The sequence below is a fragment of the Chiloscyllium plagiosum genome, unplaced genomic scaffold (assembly GCF_037043375.1).
Source record: "Chiloscyllium plagiosum isolate Xiang-an unplaced genomic scaffold, Cpla_swu_hap1 HiC_scaffold_18, whole genome shotgun sequence".
NCBI classification, from domain to species: domain Eukaryota; kingdom Metazoa; phylum Chordata; class Chondrichthyes; order Orectolobiformes; family Hemiscylliidae; genus Chiloscyllium; species Chiloscyllium plagiosum.
The window spans coordinates 90557690-90577627 of record NW_028270156.1 but is presented as its reverse complement, the minus strand read 5'-3'; the positions used below and the strand labels follow the sequence as shown (position 1 = coordinate 90577627).

At 43.9% G+C, this 19938-nt stretch overlaps 1 non-coding gene across 1 annotated transcript; it reads right to left on the bottom strand.

The window, feature by feature from the left end:
- Window positions 1-18419: 18419 nt before the first annotated feature.
- On the bottom strand, window positions 18420-18493 carry trnat-agu (transfer RNA threonine (anticodon AGU)). The gene has a single exon. It is a non-coding gene; the product is annotated as a tRNA-Thr (tRNA).
- Between the last annotated feature and the right edge of the window lie 1445 nt (window positions 18494-19938).

The following is a 19938-nucleotide window of genomic DNA, read 5'->3' as shown; positions in this document are numbered from 1 at the left end:
CCTTGTCAACTGGTTTCATATTATGAAGGCTTTAAAACTTGTTAACTGGCTTTACATAACGATTTTTTAAACCAATTAACCCACTATCTTTGCCTCCAGCAACTCATTGTATAATGCAAGTTCTTATCGATTCAAAGACATGCGAGCTGAGCCTTTATCTCACACAACCTAAATGTATCTCTTTCCCTACATGCTCATATCTCATACACCTTCTCAACATCCTCCCACTCACTGTGGTTAAACTCAATATGGAGAATTTCACATGTAATTCAGACCTGGTAACTCGTAACTCCATGTCGCCTCTGTCGCCTGCGGCATTCTATCTTGGACACAAACGTCTCAGGGAACACTGGACAGACAGAAAGTGCATGTACTCCACACTCACCAATGCTGACATCTGTCACATGCCAGCCTTACCGTAAAATCGCAGCACATCTCCGACTAACTTACAGTACGATTTTGTAGTTCAATGCTGCAGCTTAGAGTGTACTGACAAGTATCATTGTAATGCTGCTGCAAGAGAACTGTTGTCATAGACACACACCCAGCTCATGGACTGTTCCTGTGGGCTACTCACTGCGTGTTTTTATACACCTAACTTTGAGCTGACCTGAATTCTCACAGAATTATTGCCTTGCCTCACCCTGCCTTTATCAGTGTTTCTCGTCAGCCAAAGCTAGCAGGCTCACACGCCTGCTGTGTTGTCTTGTTCTTTACCACAGACACAAAACCAGGAAGCTTTCCATTATTGCCAACAGTCAGTCAAGGTGCCTAGCACAGTGAGTCAAGAAAAATCTCAAATACTAGTCTGGGAGCTGGAACACGGTCAGTAAGCCTCGCGTGTTGTTGGGATTAGGTTCGTTCCCCTCTTAGTAGTGAGGACCTGAACGTTGAGCATTCCCCTATCCCTGTTGGCTCTTTCTACCGTACTCTGGAATGTGAGAATTACCAAGTGGCATTAAGGATGATGGAGATGGTTGGCACAGCGTTTAGTGTGTGGAAGCGTGGCGAGGTGACCTGAATAGGAAGCAAAGACTCCAGGCAGATTTGGGGAGAGGGACACAGAAGAGGTTAGAGAGGAGAGGAGAGAAGGTATTGCATTCAGTGAGAATGGGAGAACAAGAGCCTTGCTGGGAATTGGGTGTAGTGACAGAGGTAGGGTAAGTGAGGTTCACACAATGCAGGTGGTCGATTGGAGGGGAGAAGGTCATTGACCTTCTTCCTTCACTGCTGGGCATTCACCCAAAATGCTGGCACCTCACTGAGTCAGGGACTAAACTCATGCCAAGCTGGAAGGGTCTGGTGTCATGGTTTACTCTGCCATCCCAGCAGGGAGATATGGTCCCTCTCATGCACAATGCCATCCACAAGAATCTCAGGAGCTTGGACACAAAGTGGGCCCCAGTTTGTCCCCCTCTGCCAAGTCCAGGGCAGGTTCAGATTGAAAATCCAAGAGAGTAATGAATTTTTAACGATGGCTGCTGTAACAGAGAGGCCGTTTCCGTTCTGCGATATCCAGGCAGTGGGCAGTCGTTATACTGAAGGAAAAATAATTGAACGAGTGTCAAATGGGAGGAGGACCCTCCGGCAGGAAAGATAGTTAATGAGGCAGGTTGGGGATGACATCATGAGAAACTTTGTTCCAACATTCGGAGAGCAACACGAAAACAAATTAAAAGTGTTCCTAGATCTCCACCAGAAGTCCCACAGCCTCCACGGATTCAGAAAAGGTGCTATATAAAACAGGATGAAGCTGGGTCGCACTTTCGTTTTGTCCAGTGCAGTCAATGTAGAGAGTGACCTCATCCGTGTTGTGTAGATTTCTAAATTCTTGAGTTTTGACAGTACCTGATACGATTAATGTACTGGGATGAGGGGAGAGGTCAGGAAAGGTAGGTATGTAATTTGTTTAGCGTCACAACAGTATTGATTCCATCCTTTACACATAATGCTACTTCACTGTGTTCTCCTATTTATTGTCGTGCATAAGTGGTGAAAACACCTTGAATACCAAATTCTCTGCATCCACATCTCCACACTGGCAAGTACATCTGACCAGTTTCATACTATTTGTTATGTCTTTTCATTTGCCTTGTTCAAAAGATAGGAAGGAATTCAGGGATGAAAGGAAATGCTCGAGACCAGCATGGCTGTAAGTTGCAGATGGGCTTGCAGAGTTAGGCAGCTGTTTGCAAGTTGGGGATATTATCGGGTTATGGATGGTTCCAGGAGCACGAGAAAACAAATAACTGGCAGGGGAGTTGTGGGTTGATGGATGGTATGCACACACATACAGCCCAGACTGTGACAGAAGAACTGACCTGTCGACCTGCACAGATTATGGAGCACATTCATTTCACATCAGCTGAAACACATTGTGTTTTCACTGCAATGCTTTTCAACTGAACATTTCGGATCTGAGACTCTCTTGAGTTGGCCGCTGGTCAAAACATTATACCTTGGAGATGTTCCTGCAGGGAGTCATTTCTCTTGTAACTGTTTCAGGTTGGTGTCTCATCAGAACACAGATAGAATATATTTAAATTCAGAACTGGACACGTTTCATTGCACGAGGCATTTATAGCTACACACATCCATTCTGGAAAGAGTCTCACAATGAGATCAGGAAGATTGCAGGCTCCATCTCTTGAATGAAAATGTTTAACTGCTCTCACCTATCCTGCAACTGAGCACCCAAATCCAAGCGACAAGGTTCCCGACTCTCCCCAGCCTGTGCAGTCTCAACAGCCGGTACATATTCCATTCCAGGTCCCACTGTCATATAATTAAGGTTCCACACTTGATAATGGGTCTATATATTTGCAGCTCAATAGCTTTTTCCTTTAAAATACACAACCAGGAAAATCGCAGATTCCTTCTTCTGTGCTTTCAAATTGCCACTGTCTGTAGTTTGCTTCATGTTTTATACCCCTGCCCACCTCTGTAAAGTCTCTCGTTTCGATATTGATTCCTACTTCCGCAACATCCCTGAAACCCACAAACATCCCGTGTCTCGACAAACTCTCCTCTTCATGAAGAAGGTCACATAAATACAGGTGGATCGAAGTTTGGAAGAGTTTAGAGTTATCAAGGGACATTCTGGGTGGAGGAGGTTGAAATTGAGAGCTTGCAGAAAACAAAAAAAACAACAAATCTTGCAATGGCACTGCAGGGGATTTATGAGATGAGGTTCTACTGAAAAGGATGTTACTACTCTGGGAGGATTTCTCAGTGATAGATGAGTGTTGCAGCAGCTGGAAAAGTGTTTCGAGATAAAGAAACTTGTAGTGGCTAATAAAGGTTAAAGCTATGTGGGAAGTTTTAACATTTGCTGGAGGTTTCAGAGACGGGGAGGCATGGAGGCCTTTTCTCAGATAGGGCGGGCATTAGAATGTGTAGGTTATAGATATATAAAACTGTTTAGGGACAGACGGTGGTAACAGAATTAGGAGCACTGTGGAGACAAGAAGATGTTACCCAATGGTTAGGCATTGGTGTAGGCTGCACCACAGGGAAGATTGCAAGGGCTGGAGAAAGTAGAAGAGATATGCGGAGTTGTAGGTGCTGTAGAACGTTTCATATATAATAAACACTGTATTAGCTGGAAGAGGTTATGGAAATAATGAGATTTGTCAGGGCTGGAGGGTGTTCGTGGCATGAGTGGTGGTGTGGACTGGGCGGGGTACAAAAATTTGTAGGTTTCTGCAGGTCGGAGTAGTTACAGATAAAGAGAGAGCGGTAACAACTTGACCTTTATAACAGTAAGAAGGATAGTTGTTGAGACTAGAGGAGATTTCAGAGAAAGGAGGTATATATAGACTTTATGTGTTGTAGAGATAAGAGGGCTTCATTGGTTAATGTGCGATTTAGAGATAGGAATATATCGTCCAGTATCGACGAGATTACAGAGATAGGACATTATTGGAGTTGGAGAGCTCGGAAGACATCACACCGAACCACACTGACCTTATAGCAGAGAAGGGTGCGGTTTTGCCCATCATGTTTGTACCAGCTCCTCAACTGAACTCATGACTGAGTAATAATCTCCTGCTTTCCCCATTTCTTTACACATTAGTTGTAATCACAATAATTATCCAATCCTCTCTTGAATGGTTCAATTGGACAGGAATCTAGAACACATCCAAGTGTGTACTAACTATTTGTTGAGTGAAAATGTTCTTACCTACATCAATATTTCTTATTTTGCATATCACCTGAAATTTGTGCACTCTCATTTTGTAGCCTTGATGAACGGGAGCAGATTTATTCGCTATATTGAAAACCTCTACCAGATCTCTTCTTAGCCACCTTCTCTCCAACGTTTTCAGGCTGATTCCATAGCTCAAATTTCTCATCTGCGGAGTAATTCTTCTCCATTTTGACAGAGCGGCGAGAAGAGTAGCTGAGGTGAAGCGATGGCTGCCGGGAAGGTAAGGGCTTAATATATATTTGGGCAGTGGTAAAACCCGAGATACTAAACGTGTAGTATCTCCCTACAGCTCCTTGCTCTAATTGGAAGAAAAATATTCTGTAAGTTAGGCATTTATTGATTTCTTAGCTTTCTTTGTAATATATTTAAGTGCATTGTTTGGTTTTACTTCGCTCATATAAAGCTAATCTTACAATGGCAGGGGACCTCAGACACGTGGCATGTGCCTCTTGCTTGATGTGGGAGCTTAAGAACTTGTCTGACGTTCCTGACTCATACAATTGCAAGAAGTGTGTCCAGCTGCAGCTCCTAATTGATTGCAAGCAGGCTCTGGAGCTGCGGATGGAGTCACTGTGGAGCACCCGCAATGCTGAGGAGGTCGTGGATAGCACGTTGAGTGAACTGGTCGAACCACAAGTTAGGATAGCTGAGGGAGACAGTGAATGATTGACCAAAGACTGAAAAAGAGGAGGAAGGCAGTACAGGAGTCCCCTGCGGTCATCCCGCTCCAGAACAGGTATACCACTTTGGAAAATGATGGTGTAGGTACAGGAGAATTTTTCATATATAATGAACACTGTAGTGGCCGGAAGAGGTTATGGAAATAATGAGGTAACCAGGGAAGGCCAGCAGTTGTCACGATCAAAGCACCGTGGCGGGCACTGCTTTTTAGAAGGGCTATAGTCACAGGAGATTCAATAGTGAGGGGAGTAGAGAGGCGGTTCTGGGGCTGAAAACGGGAATCCCGGATGGTATATTGCCTCGCAGGTGCTCGGGTTAGGGATGTCACCGATTGGCTGCAGAGCATTCTAAAAAGGGAGGATGAACAGCCTGTTGTCTTGGTGCATATAAGCATCAATGATGTTAGTAGAACACGAGATGAGATCCTAAAAGAAGAATTCTTGGAATTAGGAGAGAAGTTAAAGAGGAGGACCTCAAAGGTAGTGATCTCGGGATTACTACCAGTGCCACGTGCAAGCCAGTGTAGAAATGAAAATAAAGGCAGGATGAACACGTGGCTTGAGAGATTGTGTAAGAGGTAGGGGTTCAGATTTGTTGGGCGTTGGGACCAGTTCTGGTGAAGGTGGGACTGTTAGAAAGTGGACGGTCTATATCTGAACCAGACCGGAACCAATGTCTTTGGGGGAGTTTTTGCTACTACTGTTGGGGAGGTTTGAAACTAATGTGGCAGGAGACTGGCAACTGGAAGAGAAAACAAGTCGGTAGCGTGGTGGAGACTGTGGGAATTATGAAGATAACATTAATAAAGGGAAGAGTAGGCAGAGAGCAGATGAGCGCAAAAAAAAAGACTAGTGGCCTGAAATGTATCTACTGTAATGCAAGGAATATAGTGTGTAAGGCAGATGAACTTAGTGCTTGGATTTCTGCCTTAGAGTACATCGTTATTGCAATCACAGAAACACGGTTGAAGGCAGAGTATGATGCCTGACAACTAAATGTTCCAGGACATAGACGCTTCAGATAGGACAGGGAGGGAAATAAAAGGGGAGGTGGAGTTGCATTGCTGGTCAGAGACGACATCGCGGCTGTGCTATCGGCGGACACTATGGAGGACATTGGTAGTGAGGCATGATGGGTGGAGCTAAGGAATATGAAGTGTGCAGTTACATTATTCGGGCTATATTACAGGCCTCCCAACAGTGAGCGTGAGGTTGAAGAACAAGTAGGTAAACAGATTATGGAAAGTTGTAGAGGCAATAGGATAGTGGTGATGGGAGGTTTTAATTTTCCCAACATTGACTGGGATACACTTAGCGTCAGTGGCCTGGATGGGGGTAGAATTTGTAAGAAGCGTCCAGGAAAGTTTTCTAGAACAAAATGTCAATAATCCGAAGAGGGAAGGGGTCATATTGGACCTGGTGCTGGGGAACGAGCCATGGAAGGTGGGAGAAGTTGCAGTGGGGGATTTATTTGGCAATAGTGACCAAAATTCTGTAAGTTTTAGAATACTCATAGATAAAGAAGAGATTGGTCCGATGGGAAGAGTACAAACCTGGGCCAAGGCCAATTATAACAAAATTAGGCAGCAACTCGAAAATGTGGATTGGACACAGCTATTTGAAGGGAATTCCACATTTGAGATGTGGGAGGATTTCAAAGGTAGGTTAAAGTTAGTGCAGAATCGGCATGTCCCGCTGAAGGCAAACGATAAGAGGACAAGATTCATGAACTGTGGATGACAGGAGTAATTGCACGACGAGCGAAGAGGAAAAGGGAAGTGTACATAATGTCGAGGCAATAAGAACAGAACGGACCCTGGAGTAATATCGGAAGAGTAGGATATGTCTTAAACGTGGAATCAAGCAGACGTAGAAAGGTCATGAAGTAGCTTCAGCAAGCAGAATTAAGGAGAATCCCAAAGCATGTTATTCTTATATGAGAAGCAAACGGGTAACTATAGAAATGATTTTTCCACTAAAGGATAATGAAGGAAGGCTGTGTGTCGAACTGAGTGAATGGGTGAGGAGAATCGATGTTTCAGGCATCAGACCTTCAACAGGAATAACGGTTCATGGCAGAAACGTCGATTCAACTGCTCCTCGGATGCTGCCTGACACTTTTCCAGCAATACATTCTCGACTCTGACTTCCAACATCTGCAGTTCACGCTTTCCCTTTGGAGTTACTTTGAGTCGGGGCCTTGGCCTAACCATCTTCACCTGTTTTGTCAATGACTTTCTTTTCAGAATTGGGAATGTTGCTTGACAGTTGGACAGCATGAAGCATAATTTTCTACTGCTCAGATACTGAAGTCGCACAAATGCATATGTTCAAGTTGTAAGTTTGCGAGCTGAGCTGGTAGATGTGTTCTCACTGACAACAAATTTAGAGCCGGAATCTCAACCTGCACTAAAGTACTTCTCAAATATCGTATATTAATATGTAACAGCACCTGGGGAGCATAGAAAATTTGCGCAAGTGGCAGTAACAGTCATATCATATATATATGACGGGCAATGATATCTTTCACAAATACAAACTGAGTACCCCTTTTTTGACATTCAACACCAAATCCATTCTTGATTCCTCCACGAGCAGCATTCTAGAGTTTACTGTTGAGTAGAAAGTGAACAGGACTTACCATACAAATACAGTTGATGCCAGATCAGGACAGAGGCTAAAAATCTTGCAGCGCACAACTCACTTTCTGACTGCCCACTATTCACCACAGATAAGTTAGTTGTGATATGGAATGCTCTCCACTTACCTGGCTGAATGCTACTTCAACAACTTAAGAAACTTGTCAACGCCTGGGACAAAACAGCATTTTCGATTGTCAAACATTTCATCATCACATTCTTCACCATTGATATACAGGGGCAGCAAAGGGTACCATGTCCTGTGTAACATCCTTCTGGACAGGGAGCTTTTGCAGTCCACCAGTTGGCGAAGTACCTCCCACAACAGGTTGATACCGCAGGACGCAAAATGTCTCATAGATATTGGGAACAACAACCTGATTTATTCAGACATGTTCCTTTTTGTGTTTGCTGGTGCTTTTTGCATCTGTCAATGTGATCAGATAATTTCTTGGGGAGGGGGAGCGCAATAGAGGAAAGATTACTTTCTAAAGTTGGATTTGTTTGTTCTTAGATTTACCCTGTATGGACATTGAAAACATTTCACAGAGTAATAGATTGAAAGAATTTAAGTTGAGTGGATCACATCAAGCATGATCTAAGAACCAACAGAGTCATTAAATTCAGCAGGACATGAAGTGTATATATTTATATTGTATGTCTGTGGGAAAAGATTGCAAACGACAGTGTGCGTGGTAAAGCGTCAAAAGCGTTAACACACACACACACAGACATACACACACACATTACAGTGTGAGCGTTCCAGTGCACTGACTGCAGTAATTATTTCACATTATCCAATCAATATTCTTTAAAAGATCTGCAGACAAGTATACATATGTTGTGGTTATGGGCAAGGATTCAACAGATTAAACAATTTGGTAATATGTAAGGAGATCAGCAACATGGAAATGTCTGGATTGTGGGAAGGATTACAACTGGAAGCTCATCGACACAGACATTCTGAGGAGAGACTGCTGACCTGATCCATGTGTGGAAAAGAATTTACTCGGTTATCCAGCCTCGTGTAACATCTGCGGTTTTACACTGACAAGAGGCCTTTCCCCTGACCTGTGGGGAAAAACATTTAAGAGTTGCATATGTCTTAAATTCAGAGGTCTCAATTCAACATCAAATTATTCCCATGGGTGAGAATTCGTTCAGCTGTTCTATGAGTGGAAATGTATTGACTTGGGGATCCAACCTAATGTCACACAAGCGTTTCTGCTCCGTTTGGGCAAGGATAATCTTCACAGTCCAATCTAATGTCACCCAGTCGAATTGAAACTGGAGAGTGAACATGGTCAGCTCTGTGCTTCAGAAGACATTTATGAAATCAGTCAAGCTTCAGATACACACGCTTGACCACACTGGATGGAGACCGTACGCCTCCACTGAGTGTTGAATTCGATTCACTTAGTCATTTGTGCTCAGTGAGCACCAGTATATTCACTTAGATGATAAATATTTACTTGCTCCGTGTGTGGGAAGTGATTCATTTGGTTGTCCAATCTCAAGAGATATGGGCTTGTCCATACCAATGAGAGGAAATGTAAAAGCTCTGCCTATAAAAAGAGCTTCAGGGGTCGCAATGCTTTGATGAAACACCAACAAACACATTACAGGGAAGAGGCCGTTCACAAACACTGTGTGCAGCAAGCGATTCAATAAACTATCCGCACATGTGACACTTCAGTGAGGAGGTATTGGTTGAGCTTAGTTGGCCGGGTGGTTGGTTTGTAAACTAGTTTGATGCTAACAGCATGGGTTTCATTCACATCACCAGGTTGAGAATACCATAGTAACTGTCCTTCTCAACCTCTTCCCTCACCAGCATCCTGTACAGCTGCAACATAACCGCTCTTCTTTTAAAGGCATCCCCTTTAGTAATGATAGAGAATATTCCATTTGCCTACCTAATTACAAGTTGTATATGCAGACCAACCCTTTGTGATTCATGCATAAGCACACCGATGTCCCTCTGCACAGCAGCATGCTTCAATATTTTAGGAGACAACTAATAACCCCTAATAACCCTTTTTCTCTAACTTCTATCAAAATGGAAGACTTCACATTACAACTGCCAGACCTTTGACCACTCAGTCAATTTTTCTATATTCCTCTACGAAGTTTCACAGTCCTCTGCACACTGTCCTCTGCCATTCATCTTCGTATCATCTGGAAAGTTAGACGTGCTACACGTTGTCCCCAACACCAAATCATCAACGTAAATTGTAAATAATTGCAGTCCCAAAATCCATCGCTGAGGCACACGAATACACATTGATTGCCAGCCAGAATCATACTCATTTATCGTCACCTTTTGCTTTCAGTTAGTTCACCCATCCTCTATCCATGCGTATACTCGACACTAACATCATGCATTATTACCTTATGCATCAGTCTTCTTTACGGCACCTTGTCAAAGGTATTTTGGAATCTAGGAACATCACATCCACTGAGTCCCCGTGGCCCGCCATACTCGTCATATCTACCAAGAATACCAAAAGACTTTTGAAGCATAACCTGCCATTCATGAATCCATGCTGTGTCTGTTCAATCTTTATCGCAGTATCCTCTTATTCCTTCCTTGATAATAGACTCAAGTACCTTCTCTATTACAGAGGTTAATCTAACTGGTTTATCACCCCCTCTTTTGTCCACCTTCCTATTTTAAACCAGTGACGCCAGATTTACTGGATTACAATCTGGTCGAATTGCCCCAGAGTCCAGCGAATTTGACAAATAACAGGCAGTGCACGTGTTATATCCAACGCCAATTCTTTTATCACCCTGGGATACCTTCCATTAGGCCAGACGACTGTCTGTCCTTAGCTGTATTACTTTGCCAAACACTAGCTTACCCGTAATAAAGGTTGTTTCCAGGTCCTCATCACATGATTTCCAACATGTCTCATAATATCTCCTGAATAATCCTTCCTTTTTACATCTTGTTTCCCATCACGTGTACATTTACTTCCTCCATCCTCAGACTCCAAGAGCCCAAACATACCTTCCAGGTGAACAACACTTTGACTGTACTTCGCACAACACAGTCTACTACATTCTCTGCTCGCGATGTGGTCCCCACTATCTTCGGAAATGAAGTGTGGACTATGTGACTGCGTTGCAGAACATCCACGTTTCGTCTTCAATAAAGACCCTGAACTACCATTTCCATGCCCCATTAACAGACCAGCCCGTTGCCTGGCCAACATCTCTGTCTCAGGCTTACTGCAGTGTTCCAGCGAACCTCAGTACATACGTGAAGAACAACATCTCATTTTCCGTTTGAGGATCCTGCAGCCTTCCGTACTCCATCATTGTCAATATTTTTAGGACCTGAACTCCTCCATCTCCTCGCCCCCTACCCCACACGCCACTCCTTTTTATCACACAGCCAGCCTTTACATACTATCTATGTTTAGTCACTAACAGTCTCCATTACAAGCTACACACCCGCCCAGCCAGATCCATATCCATTAGTTTGTACAATTATTCTTCTGTCTCTTCGAGTTCTATACTCAACTATCGTTTACTTCTTACCCCAATCCCACCAGCCTATCTTCTGCATATAGGCCAAAATTTTCTTGGTACCATCAGTCCTAAGGAAGGCTCTCTCGACCCGAAATGCTGAATCGTCTTTCTCTTCTGAGATGCTGCCAAACCTGCCAAGCTGTTTTATCACCTTCTGCTTTTTTCCTGTTTGGAATCTGACACGGTGAATTATCGAGGAAGAAAGGGAGTGCTTGCGTCCTGATGGAAGCCTGAGATTGTCCATGCGCAATGCTGGGAGAAATGAGGACTGCAGATGCTGGAGATCAGAGCTGAAAATGTGTGGCTGGAAAAGTGCAGCAGGTCAGGCATCAACCAAGGAGCAGGAGAACCGACGTTTCGGACATGAGCCGTTCCTCAGGAATGAGGAAAGTGTGCCAAGCAGGCGAAGATAAAAAGCAGGGAGGAGGGACTTGGGGGATCGGCGTTGGAAATGCGATAGGTGGAAGGTGGTTAAGGTGAGGGTGGCCGGAGTCTGTGCGATGTCAGTACTGCAAACCCTCTTACATGGATGCCTTCCTTGAAGAAGCTCTCTTCCTCCCTCTACAAGGATTTCAGTGAGTCCCTCTCTCACTGCACACCCCAGGTCATCTCCTCTGCCCAGAAGCTCTTCAGCCACGTTCTCAAACAGACTCGCTACCACAGCCACATCTCCTTCCTCAGCACCTGCCGACGGAACTGACAGACCCCACACGGACACCGGATTCCTCATTTCCCCTTCCCCCACCTTGTCTCAGTCCCAACTCTCGAACCAAGCACCGCCTTCCTAACCTGCAATGTTCTTCCAGACCTCTCCTCCCCTACCCCCACTCGGCCTATCACCCTCACCTTAACCTCTTTCCAACTATCGCATTTCCAAAGTCCCTCCCCCAAGTCCCTCCACCTTACCTTTTATCTTAGCCTGCTTGGCACATTTCCCTCATTCCTGAGGAAGGGCTCATGCCCGAAACGTCGATTCTCCTGCTCCTTCGATTCTGCCTGAACTGCTGCGCTTTTCCAGCAACACATTTTCAGCTCATGAGCAATGATCCCCTGCACCAAAGAAAGTACTCTGTTCGTGTTAAAAACTTCTCTTGTGGATTGACCCTATTACAATGTTAGCCATAGGCATCAACTTATTTGGTCAACTAATACAGCAATCATATGCATGGGATTTGTACAGCAGTTCTATTTTGGATGCGATGAACAACAGAGAGAGAAAAAGAAAAACCCTTATGTCAAGTCTGAACATAGAACATAGAACAAAGAAAAATACAGCGCAGTACAGGCCCTTTGGCCCTCGATGTTGCGCCGATCCAAGCCCACCTAACCTACACTAGCCAACTATCCTCCATATGCCTATCCAATGCCCGTTTAAATGCCCATACAGAGGGAGAGTCCACCACTGCTACTGGCAGGGCATTCCATGAACTCACGACTCGCTGAGTAAAGAATCCAACCCTAACATCTGTCCTATACCAACGACCCCTTAATTTAAAGCTATGCCCCCTCATAATAGCTGACTCCATACGTGGAAACAGGTTTTCATGGTCAACCCTATCTAAACCCCTAATCATCTTGTACACCTCTATCAAGTCACCCCTAAACCTTCTTTTCTCCAATGAAAACAGCCCCAAGTGCCTCAGCCTTTCCTCATACGATCTTCCGACCATACCAGGCAACATCCTGGTAAACCTCCTCTGCACCCGTTCCAGTGCCTCCACATCTTTCCTATAGTATGGCGACCAAAACTGCACACAATACTCCAGATGCGGCCGCACCAGAGTCTTATACAACTGCAACATGACCTCAGTACTCCGGAACTCAATTCCTCTACCAATAAAAGCCAGTACGCCATATGCCTTCTTCAACGCACTATTTACCTATGTGGCAACTTTCAGAGATCTGTGTACATGGACACCAAGATCTCTCCGCTCATCCACACTACCAAGTATCCGACCATTAGCCCAGTACCCCATCTTTTTGTTGCTCTTACCAAAGTGAATCACCTCACACTTACCTACATTGACCTCCATTTGCCACCTTTCTGCCCAGCTCTGCAACTTACCTATATCCCGCTATAACCTGACACATCATTCCTCACTGTCAACAACTCCACCGACTTTCGTATCATCCGCAAACTTGCTCACCCAACCTTCTAACCCCACCTCCGGGTAACTTATAAAAATGACAAACAGCCACGGTCCCAAAACAGATGTTTGCGGAACACCGCTAGTAACTGCACTCCAAGATGAACCTTTACCATCAACTACTACCCTCTGTCTTCTTCCAGCCAGCCAATTCCTAATCCAAACCTCCAACTCACCCTCAATACCATACCTCCGTTTTATTTGCAACAGCCTACCATGGGGAACCTTATAAAACGCCTTACTAAAATCCACATATACCACATCTATCGCTTTACCCTCGCCTACCTCCTTAGTCACCTTCTCAAATAATTCAATAAGGTTTGTGAGGCACGATCTGCCCTTCACAAAACCATGCTGATTATCCTTGATCACATTATTCTTATCCAGATGTTCATAAGTCCTATCCCTTACAATTCTCTCTAAGACTTTGCCCACAACAGAAGTGAGACTCACCAGCCTACAGTTACTAGGGTGATCCCCACTCCCCTTCTTGAACAAGGGAACCACATTTGCTATCCTCCAGTCTTCTGGCACTATTCCTGTAGACAACGAGGACATAAACATCAAGGCCAATGACTCTGCAATCTCCTCCCTTGCTTCCCAGCGAATCCTAGGATGAATGTCATCAGGCCCAGGGGACTTATCTATTTTCACCCTTTCCAGAATTTCCAGCACCTCTTCCCTACATACCTCAAAGCCGTCCATTCTAATTAATTGTGACTCAATATTCTCATCGGCAACAATGTCCTGTTCCTGAGTGAATACTGACGAAAAGTATCCATTCAGTGTCTCCCCAATCTCTTCAGCCGCCACACGCAACTTCCCACTACTATCCTTGACTGGACCTATTCCTACCCTAGTCATACTGTTATTTCCGCAGGAGGTAGAATTAAGTGACTGTTTTCTTTTCAGAGGGAGAACACTTAAACCCTGTCTCACTGTGACAATGTGCCAATGGTTATCAAAGCTGAATGATATGTCGGCGCAAAGGCTGAAACAGCATTTTCCACTTATAATACCTGAATGACATCCCTCCAGTGTAATAGTGCTGTTGTGTCAGTAAATAGATATTTGAGTTAATAACGTCGCATATTCACCTGGGGAACAGTCCTTGAGTGGTAATATATAGCTACAGGTTGCTGGACGAAGAACTGAGAGTTGCTTGAGCTGTTTCACATCGCAACTGAGACGGTATTAGAGGTTTTGCAAAGCGAAACGTGGGCAAATCCTTCGCTCGGGATGAAGTTGTGACTCACTTTGCTTTGTGAGACAAGAGAGGAAATTGCACATGTTCTGACCAATGTTTTACATTGCATTTTGGCCAGATGGGAGTAGTTAGAGGAGTGCAGGACTCCTAACGTGGTTCCAGTTTTCAATATGTCTCGTAGAGATAATGCAGCGAATTACAGAGCCGTGAGCCCATTATTACGAGTAGGGAAACTTTTGGAGAAACCTCTGAAGGAGAAATTTAATTGCAACTTCTCCAAAGTTTGACCAGCGAGAGTCAGCTTGGTTCTGTCAGAGGAGGTCAAACATTACAGATCAGAGTATTTTTTTTAGGAAGTGATCAGATGTGTAAACGAGGGTAGTGAAGTTGATTATGTTTATGAGGATTATAGAAAGCATTTGACAAGATTCCACACGGGAGACTGGTAAAAGGATTAAAATAAAATGGATTCAGGGTCATGTGGGAAGATCGATGCAAACTTATTTGGGTGCCTGGAGACAAAGAATGGTGCTGTTTCTGTGACTAGGATCTGGTATTCAGTTGTCTACAACAAGGATCAATGGTGTGTCCCTTAATGGTCGTGATTGCACAAAAACAATGTAGAAATAATGTGGTGGAAATGACAAGAAAAAGTGAGGAGGATAACAGTGAGGAAGAACGTCCTAGGTTCCAGAATTTTATAGGTGGATTAGTCAAATGGGCAGATAGTGGAAGCTGAAAATAACAATAAAACATCAGACGATGCATTTTGTAAGTAACACGTCATAGGAGCACTCAATTAACTGCGAAACCCAAAGGAACAGAGTGATCATGCATGTGGGCCACAGATTCATGAAGGCAGCAGAAAAGCATAGTTCAGAAGACAAGCACGACATTGTAAGCTGAAAATGTGTTGCTGGAAAAGCGCAGCAGGTCAGGCAGCATCCAGGGAACAGGAGAATCGACGTTTCGGGCATAAGCCCTTCTTCAGGGCTTATGCCCGAATCGTCGATTCTCCTGTTCCCTGGATGCTGCCTGACCTGCTGCGCGTTTCCAGCAACACATTTTCAGCTCTGATCTCCAACATCTGCAGACCTCACTTTCTCCACGACATTGTAAGTCAAAGCAAAGATTATAACAGCAGGAAAATTGGTGTCACGTGTAGAAAAGTTCGTGAAGAAAGCATTTGGCACGCTTGCCTTCATTAGTCAGATCATCGATTATTGGAGTTCACATCTCATTTTGTGGCTGTGCAGAACATTAATGAGGCCACACTGACAATACTGCTGACAATTCCGATCACCTTCAACAGGAAATATGTTGTAAATTTTGAAAGTGTGCAGAGAAGATTTATAAGGATGTTGCAGTGTCGAGACGGCTTGAAAGGAGAACGTGTTTGAGCAGGGGCTTTTCCCGGCAGCCTGTTCCAGGCTGGTGTGTAACCTTCTAGACAATTATGAAATCATGATGAGGGGTGGATAGGCGACTGGCCTCGGTCTTCTTTTTACCCAGGATGGCGGAGTTCAAAACGAGGAGGCTCAAGGTTAACGTGTTTCACACGGACAAACTAAACAAGGGACAAAGAGTGATCGAGCGATATTTGGATTTCCAGCAGGCATTATTTCAGCTAAATCTTCGATTTATAAAAAGAACATTTTTCTGTTTGAAAGTTAAGCCGTGAATCGAACGTTAAAGGTATTAAAATTGAGTGATTTCGAGATGAGGAAGTTTGTGAGTAAAATATTGACCCATGCAGTATGAAGTGGAGAATGAGATGTTTGTCAGGAACATTCAATAATGATCCTTTAATTTAAATGAAATGTTGCAAGACTGTAAAATGCAGAGGGGTCTGGCTGTCCTGCTTTATGAATCAAATTGGCATGATCTGCTGGGGTAGCAACTGATGAGTAACGCAAAAAGTCTTCTTTTTTCATTTGTTCAGCAATGGCTGGGCCAACATTTATTTCCCCATTCCTATCAGCACTTGAGACGGTGAGAGTCTGATTGAAACACTGCACATTATATTTTTTTGAGAAATGTAGCAGTTTTTAAATTGAGGCTTTCTCATTTCCTGATCCCAGTTTGATGTTCAACTATTCAGTTGAACTGAGAGAATGCAGAGTTTCTCCAGCAAATATTGCTTGTGTTTCAGATTTCCAGCATCCACAGTTTAGTTTTATATCGTAATCTGGATGTTCTGTTTCATTTGAGGAATCGGATGATGAAAGCTGTCAAACATGTGACATATGAATCAAATTGAGTGGTGACAAGTTCATCATTAATTTTCCGACGCAGATGAGCTGAGGTGGGATAGAGTCAAAAAGTGTGGTGCTCGTCAAGCAGCATCCGGGGAGCAGGAAATTCGTTGTTTCACGTATAAGCTGTTCATCAGGAATGCTCGAAACGTCGACTCCCCGCTCCTCAGATGTTGCGTGACAGGCTGTGCTTTCCAGGTGCTGCACTTATTGACTTTGATTTCCAGCTTCTAAAGACATCACTTTCTGCTGAGGTGCGATACAGTCAGGTACTGTTCCTGAGACGTAATCAGGTGGCCGTAATGATAGAGTGGATATGTAGTTGGAAACTTATCTGTGACGCAATATTATTCTCCCGCTCCCACTCTGCCAAGGAGAGGCTGTATGGATGGAGCTTGTTGTTACAGTCAGTCAATTTCACAATCGTGCATTTGGCAGGTCGCGGAAACGTAATTTCCCATCCATTGTCGAGAATCCAATAAGATACAGAGACGTTCGGTCTTGGGTCTGCTACGGCCTGAATTTGAATGTGGTTTTGCATGGTTGCAGGTGTATAGTCAGTGTAGTGTATATTTGACTTTTAGAGTGCAAAACAGTTTTTTTAAGGAGTTTTAAAAATGAAGCCATCAACAGAATACTGAATTTCATTTTTCTTTGATGACGTAAATCAGAACGGAAAAAGCGTGAATTGTTGGAGAAACTCAGCAGGCCCGACAACATCTGTGGAGAGAAACCGAGTTAAAGTTTCAGATCGACAGAACACGAGTGTTATACATTTCTATACTATAATGCTGGGAAAATTATCAGTCTTATCTGCAGAATCAGGATATTTATAAAAAAAAAACACTCAGTGGCTGACAACTGTCACCTTTACAAATTCAAAAGGACTTTATTGACTGTAATGCTGCCTCCGTTGCTCTCAGCTGGTAGAAAGCTGTGCGTAAATGATAGCCTTTTCTTGTTTCCTTCCTGTCAGTTTGCAGCAATGTCGAATGGAGAATTGTTCCTTTCAGTGTCTAACTCAGCATGTGTCTCCATTTGTCTCTATTTGTCTCTGTGCATCCACCTCACCCTCTTTCTCTTTCACATTCTCCAACACTCTGTCTGTGCATACAGCTCATTACCTATTTCTGCTCGATTAAAAGTGTGACATTTCGAGACAGTTTGAGTGTGCAGCTGCTGAGAAGATTGTTGCTCATTGACTGGAGTGTGTAGATCGGGGCTCACATTCTCCGGATAATGTGTCTGTCAATTCGATCTCAGATCAGGCGACGTTTCTTCCTCAAACATTTGTGACTGTTTCGAATTCAAAGTAGAATTCTGAATCCACCATAAGAAAAAAACGCAAGTCTACTACAACTAAAGAAGCACAACGATGTATACACTGTTGGTTTAAATGAATGAACTTTGACATCAGAGAATGAGAGTGATCAGCTGGTGGTGTCTCGGTCATTACCACAAAGTTCCCCGGCAAATCTGCAACACCTCCTGTGTAATCTCGTTATTCCTACCAAACTGGGAATGAAGGAGGGGGAGAAAGAGGATAAGAAGCAGAAGTGCTTGTGGAATAACGGAAAGAAACCACAGACTTTATTGATAGTTCGGGACTAAAAAAAAAGTCACTGTTGTAACTTAACCTGGTCTCCAATTCATAACAGGGTGAATGTCCAAAAAGGCGCTGACTTGGTTGACACGGCAGTTGTAAAGAGTTGAAACACCAAGCCCAAATACGAATGCAACAAACAGGCACCGCTGGGAATTGAACCCAGGATCGCCTGTTTACTAGACAGGCGCTTTAACCAACTAAGCCACGGCGCCGCACGTCTCGGGAATTTACTCATCCATATGTGAAGTTGGTTAAGCACTTCTTCACAGTACTTGGAAATGTGTTTTCGGATCAATGTTGCTCACAGAGAATTGCAATCAGTCCTCTAATTTACAAATACAGAGAGTTTACAGCTAACATTCTCCACTGAAAAGGCACAGAAAAAGATAATCTTCCCTTACATTAATTTCAAACTGATACCTTCACCTGTTTAAACTGACAGTAGAAAGAGGATGTGTTCATCCTCTCCGGGCCTATGAAACACGTTAATACACACAGAGGGGACCTCAACAACAGGAACAAGGTCATTGTGGAGATTTAACGAGGTGAAATGTGTAAGTAATTGTTAACATTGGGCAGTAAAGGTTTAACGATTAGCACTGACACTGAGTCTTGCACCACCAGTTCCAAGCTCACTTCCTGCCTCATGCCTCCCAGCCATCATTGCCGATCACTAGATTTCAAAGTCCTGCTCCACTTCTCAACTTAGTTCCAAACGATTGCAGGTGTCTGATAGGAACCTTCAACTGTTAGAAACGTTTTCCTGGAATATAGTCGTCACTCAATGGGATAGGATTCAGTTCATATCCCGAATTACCACAGTGATGGAGGGGATGAGTTACTTTCCTGAACCTTTCTACTCCTCAGCACGGACATACAGCCATGATACCGATGGGGGGAGTTCCAGTATTTACACTCAGCGACACTGAAGAATCAGCCAGATACTTCCAACTCAGAACGGTGATATGATTGGAGGGGGATTTGCGGTGGTAGTTTCCCGTGAATCTGCTGTCATTGTCCTGATAGACGGATGGAAAGAATCATTGGACTGATTCTGGCAGGATCCGGGTATGTGCTTTGCACGCAAGCAGGAATTAGTTTTCCTTCGAATAATTCAGAAAACGAGAAAAGATATGTTCATTATCTTCGTGGGAATTATATCCAGGTCTGTGTGATGAAAACTCGGACTCCTAAGCAGGGACCTCCAGTGATGCTGACCGTAAACCTTGTGACCTGACTTGTACACATTCCTGTGTCTGTCGTTGACTCCATAACCAACTTCAGCAGCAAAGTTGCCTTCCCCAAGTTTCGAAACAGCTCATATTATCGCCTTGTGTTTCAATGTGAAAAAAGCGGAGCTGTGATAATCTGATGTTGTTCAGCAGATGTACTGCAGAAAGGCACAGAACAGGCTGATGGTCACAGTGCCTCGTTTTGACGCGCTGGCCTCCAGTGAGCCGGCGGCACTAATAAGCGAGCCGTTCAACTCGTCTTATTCTAGTTCCGGGGCTAGAAATAAACAGAGTTTTCTCGCTGAACTTGTTCAGGCTCTTGAAGGGAAAAGCCCTTGACTCAAATTATAAAAGTACATTTCACTGAAGTGGATCATGAAATCGTGTAGTGACTGTGAATACAACAATGGAAACTTTCAGCAGAG